At 49.4% G+C, this 10,593-nt stretch overlaps 1 long non-coding RNA gene across 1 annotated transcript in view; it reads left to right on the top strand.

Annotated features, from left to right (window-relative positions):
• The first annotated feature begins 367 nt into the window (after positions 1 to 367).
• The window catches only part of LOC141171601 (uncharacterized), a 48,015-nt gene continuing 37,789 nt past the window's right edge, over positions 368 to 10,593 (top strand). Inside the window, exon 1 of the long non-coding RNA XR_012252357.1 lies at positions 368 to 552. This is a non-coding gene — a long non-coding RNA (uncharacterized lncRNA). The remainder of the gene's footprint in view (positions 553 to 10,593) is intronic.

Raw genomic sequence — 10,593 nt, 5'->3', positions numbered from 1 at the left:
AGTACACTAAGTTTAGGGCTTCCGTTATTTATTTACTGACTACATTAAGCGGAGAGCCTCCCTCGCTCTCATCTGCCTCACATTGCTGTACTTCATGATATTTAAGTCTGTGAATTGGAGGCTACCCTACAAGTCCTTGTATCTAGATATATTCTTTTTTTTCTGCCATATGCTTCATTTTGTACTAAGCACCTGCAATTATATATCCACATTTTTTTGATATTATTGATATTCAGGCTCGGTCTGGCCTGGCGGGGCGCCGGGAAATTTCCCGGTGGGCCCCGGGCCCCATGCAGAGGGAACTGAAGAATTTAAAAAAAAAAAAAGTGGTCGTGGGCCCTTTAAGGGCGCGCGCACGCACTTTCGCCGACACGATGCCCAGGACAGTAGCGGGAGGGGCCTGGGAGCAGGAGAGCAGGGGCTGCACTGCAGCGTCACACTCAGCAGACAGGGAAGCACGTCTGCTAAAAGTGACGTCACAGCGCGCCCTGCACTGCAGTCTCCCACATTAGGAGCCTGTCTGTACACTGTATGGGCTGGAGACAAGCCAAGGTACTGTAATATTTGTGTGTTTGTATGGATTTTTATGTATATGCTGCCTGCATGTGTGTGTGTACAGTGTGTGTATATGCCTGTGTGTGTGTATATGCCTGTGTGTACAGTGTGTGTATATGCCTGTGTGTGTGTGTACAGTGTGTGTGTACAGTGTGTGTGTGTGTATATGCCTGTGTGTGTATATGCCTGTGTGTGTGTACAGTGTGTATATGCCTGTGTGTGTGTGTATGTACAGTGTGTGTATATGCGTGTGTGTGTACAGTGTGTGTGTATATGCCTGTGTGTGTGTGTGTATATGCCTGTGTGTGTGTACAGTGTGTGTGTGTATATGCCTGCGTGTGTACAGTGTGTGTATATGCCTGTGTGTGTGTATATGCCTGTGTGTGTGTACAGTGTGTATGTGTGTGTGTGTACTGTGTGTGTGTGTGTGTACAGTGTGTGTATATGCCTGTGTGTACAGTGTGTATATGTCTGTGTGTGTACAGTGTGTATATGCCTGTGTGTGTACAGTGTGTGTGTATATGCGTGTGTGTGTATATGCGTGTGTGTGTATATGCGTGTGTGTGTACAGTGTGTGTATATGCCTGTGTGTACAGTGTGTGTATATGCCTGTGTGTGTGTACAGTGTGTGTGTATATGCCTGTGTGTGTGTGTGTGTGTGTATATGCGTGTGTGTGTACAGTGTGTGTGTATATGCCTGTGTGTGTGTACAGTGTGTGTGTGTTTATGCCTGCGTGTGTACAGTGTGTGTATATGCCTGTGTGTGTGTATATGCCTGTGTGTGTGTACAGTGTGTATGTGTGTGTGTGTACTGTGTGTATATGCCTGTGTGTACAGTGTGTATATGTCTGTGTGTGTACAGTGTGTATATGCCTGTGTGTGTACAGTGTGTGTGTATATGCGTGTGTGTGTATATGCGTGTGTGTGTACAGTGTGTGTATATGCCTGTGTGTACAGTGTGTGTATATGCCTGTGTGTGTGTACAGTGTGTGTGTATATGCCTGTGTGTGTGTGTGTATATGCCTGTGTGTGTGTGTACAGTGTGTATATGCCTGTGTGTGTATGTACAGTGTGTGTGTACAGTGTGTGTGTATATGCCTGTGTGTGTGTGTGTACAGTGTGTGTGTATATGCCTGTGTGTGTACAGTGTGTGTGTGTATATGCCTGCGTGTGTACAGTGTGTGTATATGCCTGTGTGTGTGTAGTGTGTATGTGTGTGTGTGTACTGTGTGTATATGCCTGTGTGTACAGTGTGTATATGTCTGTGTGTGTACAGTGTGTATATGCCTGTGTGTGTATATGCCTGTGTGTACAGTGTGTATATGCCTGTGTGTGTATATGCCTGTGTGTGTACAGTGTGTGTATATGCCTGTGTGTGTACAGTGTGTGTATATGCCTGTGTGTGTACAGTGTGTGTATATGCCTGTGTGTACAGTGTGTGTGTACAGTGTGTGTATATGCCTGTGTACAGTGTGTGTGTACAGTGTGTGTATATGACTGTGTGTGTATATGACTGTGTGTGTATATGCCTGTGTGTGTATATGCCTGTGTGTGTACAGTGTGTGTATATGCCTGTGTGTGTATATGCCTGTGTGTGTACAGTGTGTGTATATGCCTGTGTGTGTACAGTGTGTGTATATGCCTGTGTGTGTGTATATGCCTGTGTGTGTGTGTACAGTGTGTATGTGTGTACTGTGTGTGTGTATATGCCTGTGTGTGTACAGTGTGTGTATATGCCTGTGTGTACAGTGTGTGTATATGCCTTTGTGTGTACAGTGTGTATATGCCTGTGTGTGTGTATGTCTGTGTGTGTGTATATACCTGTGTGTGTGTACAGTGTGTTTATATGCCTGTGTGTGTGTGTTTATATGCCTGTGTGTGTGTTTATATTCCTTTGTGTGTGTTTATATTCCTGTGTGTGTGTTTATATGCCTGTGTGTGTGTGTTTATATGCCTGTGTGTGTATATGCCTGTGTGTGTGTGTATATGCCTGTGTGTGTACAGTGTGTGTATATGCCTGTGTGTGTGTCTGTGTGTGTGTATATACCTGTGTGTGTGTACAGTGTGTTTATATGCCTGTGTGTGTGTTTATATGCCTGTGTGTGTGTTTATATTCCTGTGTGTATATATGCCTGTATGTGTGTGTGTATATGCCTGTGTGTGTATATGCCTGTGTGTGTACAGTGTGTGTATATGCCTGTGTGTGTGTGTGTGTATATGCCGGTGTGTGTGTATATGCCTGTGTGTGTCCATTGTGTATGCCTGTGTGTTTGTGTCTTCACACATACGTGTGTGTGTGCTTCCCTGCGTGTCTGCATTTTTGTGTGTGATTGTCTGAGTGTGTCTGTGCATTTCTGTGTGTGCTTGCCTGCGTGTGTACGTGTCCCCATTTCTGTATGTGTATCTGCGTGTGTATATTAGGGCTCTTTCACATGTCCTGATATTTACGGGACTGGAGATATCCGTGTCCACCTGTGTGTCATCCAAGTGACTCATACTGGCGCTTGGGAATCAGTATACAGTTAGCGCTGTTCCCAAGAGCCGGGTGCTGAGCGCTGCCCTCATCATAGATCCCTGCAGGCGATGTGATCAGCAGCAGCGGGGTCAATGATGAGAGTAGTAGTCTACTCCCACCGTGTCCGTGTCCAACTGTAAAAATAAGAATAAAATAAAAAAATCCTTATACTCACCTCTCCTAAGTGTCACCTGCTGTAATCCGTGCGAGCGCTCACGCCGAGGAGAATGACTTCTGCAGCGAGCTTGCTCCAGAGCTGCGCTTAGTGAATGACAGGGCACCGCTTGTTGAGCGCAGCTCCGGAGCCCACTCGCTGCAGGAGACATTCTCCTCGGCGTGAGCGCTCGCACGGATTACAGTGGGTGACACTTAGTAGAGGTTAGTATAAGGTTTTTTTTAATTTATTCTTTTTACAGTTGGACACAGCTTGTATAGACTATTACTCTCATCATTGACCCTGCTGGTACTGATCGCAGCACCTTCAGGGATCTATGATGAGGGCAGCGCTCAGCGCTCTTCCCAAGCACCGGGTGCTAACTGTCATCAGTGTGCGGGACATTTTGCGGTCTGGACAGCAGGTAAAAAACAGACATGCCAGCGTGTTTTGCCCACGGACACCACATGGTCTGTGGAAAGTGGAAACACACTGACATGTGCACATAAGCATTCATGTGAATGGGTCTACGTGTGTCAGTGTCTCTGGTACGTGTGGAAACTGTCACCGCACGTACTGACGTGTGAAAGAGCCCTTAGTATGTATCTGTGTGCGCTTGTTTTCGTGTGTGTAAGCGTGCTTCTGCATGTCTGTGTGCTCTTCCGAAGATTTATTATATTTGGAGAGAGATGGGAGAGAAATTTTAGGAGACAGAATGGGGAGATGTGTGAAGAAACAGTATGGTGAACTAGGGGAGGGGTGGGAATGGGTGCGGGAACAGAATGGGGAAGGGGGATGTATGAGGAAACAGTATGGAGAGTAGGGGAATAGTGTGAGGAGACAGTATGGCGGGAAAAAAGTGTGAGGTGACACAGCACAGAGACTAGGTAGTGTGGGGGAAGGTATAGAGATGCGGCAGTATGGGGGGAACAGTGTGAGGGCACAGCAAGGAGGGAACAGTATGCTGAGGAGGGGGAGTGTGATGAAGGGGCACAGTATAGAGACTGGGCAGTATAGGGGGGACACCGTGTGAGAGGACAATGTGAATAGGGGGCCCAGTATGGTAAGGAGAGGACAGTGTAGAGAGCAGGTACCATAAGAGGGGTAGAGTGTATGTCATTTTTTTGTGCAGGGAGCATTGTAAGAGTTAGGTTTATTCAGGGGCTCAGTGTAGATATTTTTATTCAGGAGCATTATAATTAGAGATGAGCGTTGTTCTACTCGAACTGTTCGCCAATCTCAAATTCGAGCTGTTTTGGGCGGTGTTCGAGCTGGTCGGCGAACACGAACAATTTGAGAAAAATTCGGCTGTTCGAGGTTATGTTCGATAACTGTTCGTGCACCAAAATCATAACTGGATTTTTTCTCAGTAATGATGAAAATTAATGTTAATACGCAGTTTGAGTGTACAGCGGGGCGGGGGGAGGGGCAGGGGATGGATCTCTGCAGGAACAATGAAGATCTCCATTTTTTTTTCTCTTTCCCGCATTTGCAGTGGGGAGGTGCAATCTGTCAGCCTATCAGCAGCGCACACACGGAGCGAAGTGCTTTTTTTCACACAAGCAAGGGCATGTGTGATTGGCAGTGTATGTCACATGTCCTTGCCCTATAAGACCAAGCCATTTTCCCCGTCGCCACCATTTTCTCACTGCTGCAGCTGCGTGTTAGACGGCACCGCTGTTGCTGTGTGCGCTATACCTTGTTAATTTCAAGCCAATTTTCGCACAAATATACAGATAGCTTGGGAGTAGGGAATAGTTGTGATTGCAGTCCTTTTAAGGACTAGGTTACAGCATTTCCTACGACTTTTATCAAGCAGGTCTGTGCTCTTAAATAGATAGATTGTGGGAGTAAAGACTAGTGTTGAGCCACCCCCGTAGTGTTCGAGTTCGGTTCGGTTCGTCGAACACCCGTGTGTTCGCCGAACTGTTCGTCGAACTGTTCGTCGAACACCTTCGAACACCGTTAAAACCAATGGCAGGCAAACAAAAACACATAGAAACACATAGAAAACACCTTCAAAGGTGTCCAAAAGCTGACAAACTGCTCAGAAGACACAACTAACACATGGAAAAGTGACAAGTACATATAGTCATGCGAAAAGAAAAGAGGTGGAGGAGTAAAAGAAGGGGGAGACACAGATATAGGCATGTCATGCCCTTCTAAAATCCAAAAAGTGAGAAGCCGAGACGGCCAGTCCGCTCCTGCCCGTGCCACCTCCGTGTCGCCGGGTTTGTGCCAGAGCCGCGGTGAACCCTGACGGCCAGTCCCCCTCTCCCAATACTGGTGCCTGTCCGCTGGTGGGTCGAGAGAGCCCCCTGTGGTGGAGGCAGCTCTAAGCTTTTTAATTTAAATTGTCCCTCTAATTTGAATGAATACACTTTAAATCCATTTACAAGGATCTATTGGAGGGCAAGTCTCATGCCAGCAGCCGCGTAATTCCAGCTCCAGTAGCGTCCACTAAAGCTGCTGCAGTTAAAAAGCTTTTATAAGGATCGAGCTCGGCTGTCCACCGCAAGGCATCCTAGTGCCAGTCCCAGCCCCTATGCCTTGGGGTGCCTCCTGATGCTCTTCACTAAGTATCCCGTGGTCCCGAAGCATTTCCTTTGAAAAAATTAAGTGTCCAAACTACAGGTGGTGTAGCTTGCTTAACAGCCGGGATAATCCGCTGACTAGCAGACACTGCTACTAGGCACAAAGTATTTCCTGGGCTAGATGCAGTTAAAAATTTGTAAGTAGATACTCTCGTTGGATGCTGAGAAAGCATTCCATAGAGTCTCCTGGCACGCCATATATGATTCTCTTAAAAAGCTTGGGGTAGGGGTCTAGGGGACCCTTTTATAGCCAAAATCACGGCCCTGTATCACAATACGTCACCTAGGCTGAAGATAAATGGAACTGTAGCACCGAGGGCTCGGTTGCTACAGAGGTATTGCACCTCACCCAGAGGTGTGATATCTCACTCTCAGATAAGGATGGAGTGTGGATCAGGACCCGACACCTGCATGCATTACACCACATTGCCGTGGGGCAGGGCGACCAATATGCCCCTGAGATGGGCACGACAGTCCCTGTCCCTGGCTGGAGTGGGGGGAGGGAACACTGAGGAAGGGGAACCCTGCAGTGCAGGAACAGGGAGGAAGCAGTTCCTGGGTGCATTGAGAAGGGAGTATAAAAGGTGGGCACCATCTTAGTTCAGTGCAGAGAAGTCTGAGCAGAAGTGGCAGGGAGCAGGGGCTCTGCATGAGCTCTGCTCCGGAGGCGGGCCTAGTAACAGAGGCCCAGGCCTGCAAGAGGGAGAAGGAAGGAAGAGGAGCGGAGAAGGCTCCAGGAACGAGGAATGAAGGGATCCCAGGGGTGCGGACGGGCGAGTCGCCACCGCACGCCCGAATCCACCTGCGTGGAGGGGTCAGGCCAAAGGGGGAGACCGGTCCCCGAACTAGTGGAGGCAGGAAACGACCCTCAGCTAGAAACCGGAGGCTCTGACATTTTATGTGGCGCAGCCCCTTGCTCCACCCGCTAGGAAGGCACCACATAGGGTCAGGGAAACTGGCGCCAAGTTTACCAAGAGGAGGCCCGAGGCAGCCGGACAGAAGTGTTGGTAAGAAAGGCCAGACAAAGGACACACAAAGGGGGTCCTGTGAAGCGCTCCAAAGTTATCTGGGAGTTGTCTGAGCCCCTCACCTGGTGAGCACAGTACGACGTGGGCAGCCGTTACCTGCAGACGTGGTCTGGATAATAAGAACTGTGAGTAAAGGCCCTGAACTGCATCACTGACTCCGTGTCGTTACTGCTGCTGCCCTGCACCATCACCCCCATCCTCCGCATACACTGCCCTGAGGCTATACTCCTCCCGTGGGGAGTTATGCTACGCTCTGCTGCACCCACAACACCAGCCTTAGCGGTCTGCCCTGTAGCGGCGGTTCACTCTGACCGCAATCCACGGGTGGCGTAGTCGGACATTTAAACATCAAAACCACATAAATAGTTCCGCCACTGGTTTGACCGCCCTGAGCCACGGAACCGGATCGCCGCCACGAAGACTACAACCACCAGCATCCACCAAAAAGGGTCCGGCTCCGGGTGTCCCAAGGCCCAGGGGGTGCGTCAGAACATTTTCATCACCTTTCACAATCACCAATGGGACAAGGCAGGGATGTCCTCTGTCCCCTCTCTTATACATCCTAGTGACAGAGCACCTGCTCTCATCAATTCGCCATAACCCCAATATTAGGTGGATTGAGGTGGGAGGCACCGAGTACAAGTGCTCTCTATTTGCTGATGATGTCCTAGTATATATCACTCAATCACATATATCCATCCCTGCTGTTATGGCTGAAATAGATCACTTTGTTACATGGTAAAATTTTAAAATCAATGCAGCGAAGTCTGAGGCCCTCGATGTCTCCCTCCCTAAATCCATATAGGATTCCATCCAGTCCAACTTTCCCTTTGCCTGGCCCTCACAGGGTATCAAATACTTAGGAATTCCTATTCATAGAGACCTCTCCCATCTATGTTATCTTAATTTTGGGCCCTATATTGAACAATTCCATACAGACCACGGTTGGCAAGTTAGAACTGTAAGATTCACTACGTGAACCACTGGTGTTTTGTGGAAAAGCACATGTAAGATTCTGCAACAGTCTCTGCTGATACTCCTGCATGCGTGCATCCCTTTCTATGGCAGGAATAATTTCTGCAAATTTACTTTTGTACCGGGGATCTAACAGTGTGGCAACCCAGTAGTCAGGATTATTTCTAATTCTCACAATTCGAGGGTCATGTTGCAGGTAGTGCAGCAAGAAGGCACTCATGTGTGTTGCGCATCCAGGAGCACCAAGTCCCTGTTGTGTTGGTGGCGAGGTAACAATCATGCTTCCTTCCTCTGTCCTCTCCCCCCAACCTCGCACAACAGAAATGTGATCAAGGTCTCCCTCATCTGATGAGTCTTCCATCAGTTCGTCCTCCACTTCTTCCTGGGCTCCTGCACCTTCCTCACTAGTTTGGCTGCTACCATGCGCCCTGGTAAAATCATCTCCCCCACCCTCACATGCCTGCCGCCCTGGTGCTGCCTACCGTCTGGACCTTGCAGATGTTAGCCCTTCCGCATACAACTCCTCCTCCTCTACTTCCTCCACCTCCTCTTGTGCCACCACCTGACTCCGAATTCTGTTTAACATGTGCTCCAGCATGTAAATCACCGGAATAGTCATGCTGATAATGGCATCGTCAGCACTAAACATCTTCGTCGCCATTTCAAAACTGTGCAGAAGGGTGCATAGGTCCCTGATCTGAGACCACTCCTCCAGCGTGATTTGCCCCACCTCTGAATCTCGTTGGCCCAGGCTATACGTCAGAACGTATTGCACCAGGGCTTGTCGGTGCTGCCACAGTCGCTGCAACATGTGCAGAGTTGAATTCCACCGGGTAGGCACATCGCATTTTAGCCGGTGAAGTGGCAGGCCCAACGACTTCTGTAGAGATGTAAGTCGCTGAGCTGCGGGATGCGAACGGCGGAAGTGAGCACACAGCGACCGTGCCCTCTGCAGAAGGCCATCTAGTCTGGGATAGTGGGCTAAAAATTGCTGGACAACCAGGTTCAACACGTGAGCCATACAAGGCACGTGTGTGACATTGCCCCGGCGAAGGGCCGCACCCAGGTTTGCAGCATTGTCGCACACGGCCTTCCCTGGTTTCAGGTCCAGTGGAGACAACCATTCATGAAATTGGTTCTCCAGAGCTGACCACAACTCCTCAGCTGTGTTAATCACATTTCCCAGACATTTCAATGTAAAAACCGCCTGATGACGTTGAGCCCTACTGCCAGCATAGTAAGGAGGTGTGCAGGATCCCTTCTGCGCAGTTAGAAAGCTTGTGGCATGACCAGACAGGCTTTGGGTGCAGGTGGAAGACCGAGAGGAGGTTGAGGAGGCAGAAGCAGTGGAGGAAAAATGACATAAAGAGGATTGACGCACAACTCGTGGGGACGGCAAGACTTGGACAGCAGCCCCTTGTCCTGCTGTCACCATAGTTACCCAGTGCCCAGTCAGCGACATGTAACGCCCCTGTCCATGCCTACTCGTCCAAGTGTCTGTGGTGAAATGCACCCTGTCACACACAGAGTTTCTCAAAGAAGCGGTGATGTTGTGTGCGACATGCTGGTGGAGCGCAGGCACACCTTTCTTTGAGAAGTAGTGCCGACTGGTCATCTGGTACTGGGGCACTGCGACGGACATAAGGTCTCGAAAATCCTCTGTGTCCACCAGGCGGAAAGGCAGCATTTCTGTAGCCAAGAGCTTGCAGATGGTGAAATTCAACCTCTTAGCTTTCTCATGGCTAGGAGGAAATGGTCTTTTACTTGTCCACATCTGAGGGACCGAGGGCTGGCTATTGTGCTTAGACGGGGTTGATAAGGGTGTCCCCGGCAAACTGCCGGTCTGTGAGGAAGATGCAGGCGGACATGTTAGGTTGCCTTGATCCAAAGGTGGTGCTATCGATGTCGGACAGCGCTCAAGACCAGCTGGTGTTACCACCTCCAAAGAAAATGATGACCTGCCAATCACGCTGGCTGTTGCGGGTAAAGAGGTGGCAGGTCTGCGCCCCAAAACAGGTGTGACTGCTGTCCCCCCAGTCACAGAGGATGAAGAGGCCGCGGATGCACAAGATATGGCAGACGGTGGTTGGCCCGGCCGGCTAGACCGCATTGTAGCACACTGAGCTTCCCACTGCAACTTATGCTTCATGTCCATGTGCCGGTTCATGCATGAAGTACTCAAACTATGTATTTTTTGGCCTCTACTTAGCTTTTGCTGACAAATGTTACAGATAACACGAGTTGGGTCATCTTTATCGATCTGAAAAAATGCCCAGGCTATGCAAGGCTTAGCACCCATGCGACCTGAAGAGCCACCACGACTTGTGGTGAGAGGCAGAGTTGTGTTTGAGGATGCAGTTGTTGACGTGCTTCCAGTACTACGTCTCTGTCCAGGAAGGCGCAACCTGACCTCGTCGTCACTAGCATCTTCCTCCACCTCCTCTGCTGACCTCATCTCTTGGCTGACTGTGGGTTGACAGTAAGTGGGATCTCCGACCTCATCATCATCACCCTGTGCGTTATCACACCCGTCGTCCTCAGAGCCAACCTGTTCCTGCCCTGACAAAAAACTAAAGTTGTCGCTCCAATCAGGTATTTGAGTCTTATCATCGTCTTCCTCATTGTCTCCACCAACAGGAGTTACAGTTTGGGAATGAGGGTCTACATTATGGTCAGAACCTTCTGCGTCTGGTCCTGGATCCGACTCATAAAGATTCTGGGCATCAGTGCAGATCATTTCCTCGTCTGGATTCACAGAAGCGCTGGAGTCGA

The sequence above is a fragment of the Phyllobates terribilis genome, unplaced genomic scaffold, assembly GCF_046119375.1.
Source record: "Phyllobates terribilis strain yellow unplaced genomic scaffold, ASM4611937v1 Scaffold_12__6_contigs__length_324123572, whole genome shotgun sequence".
In the NCBI taxonomy this organism is placed as follows: domain Eukaryota; kingdom Metazoa; phylum Chordata; class Amphibia; order Anura; family Dendrobatidae; genus Phyllobates; species Phyllobates terribilis.
Note: the sequence above shows the minus strand (reverse complement) of the source record. Positions and strands in the feature narration are given on the sequence as shown.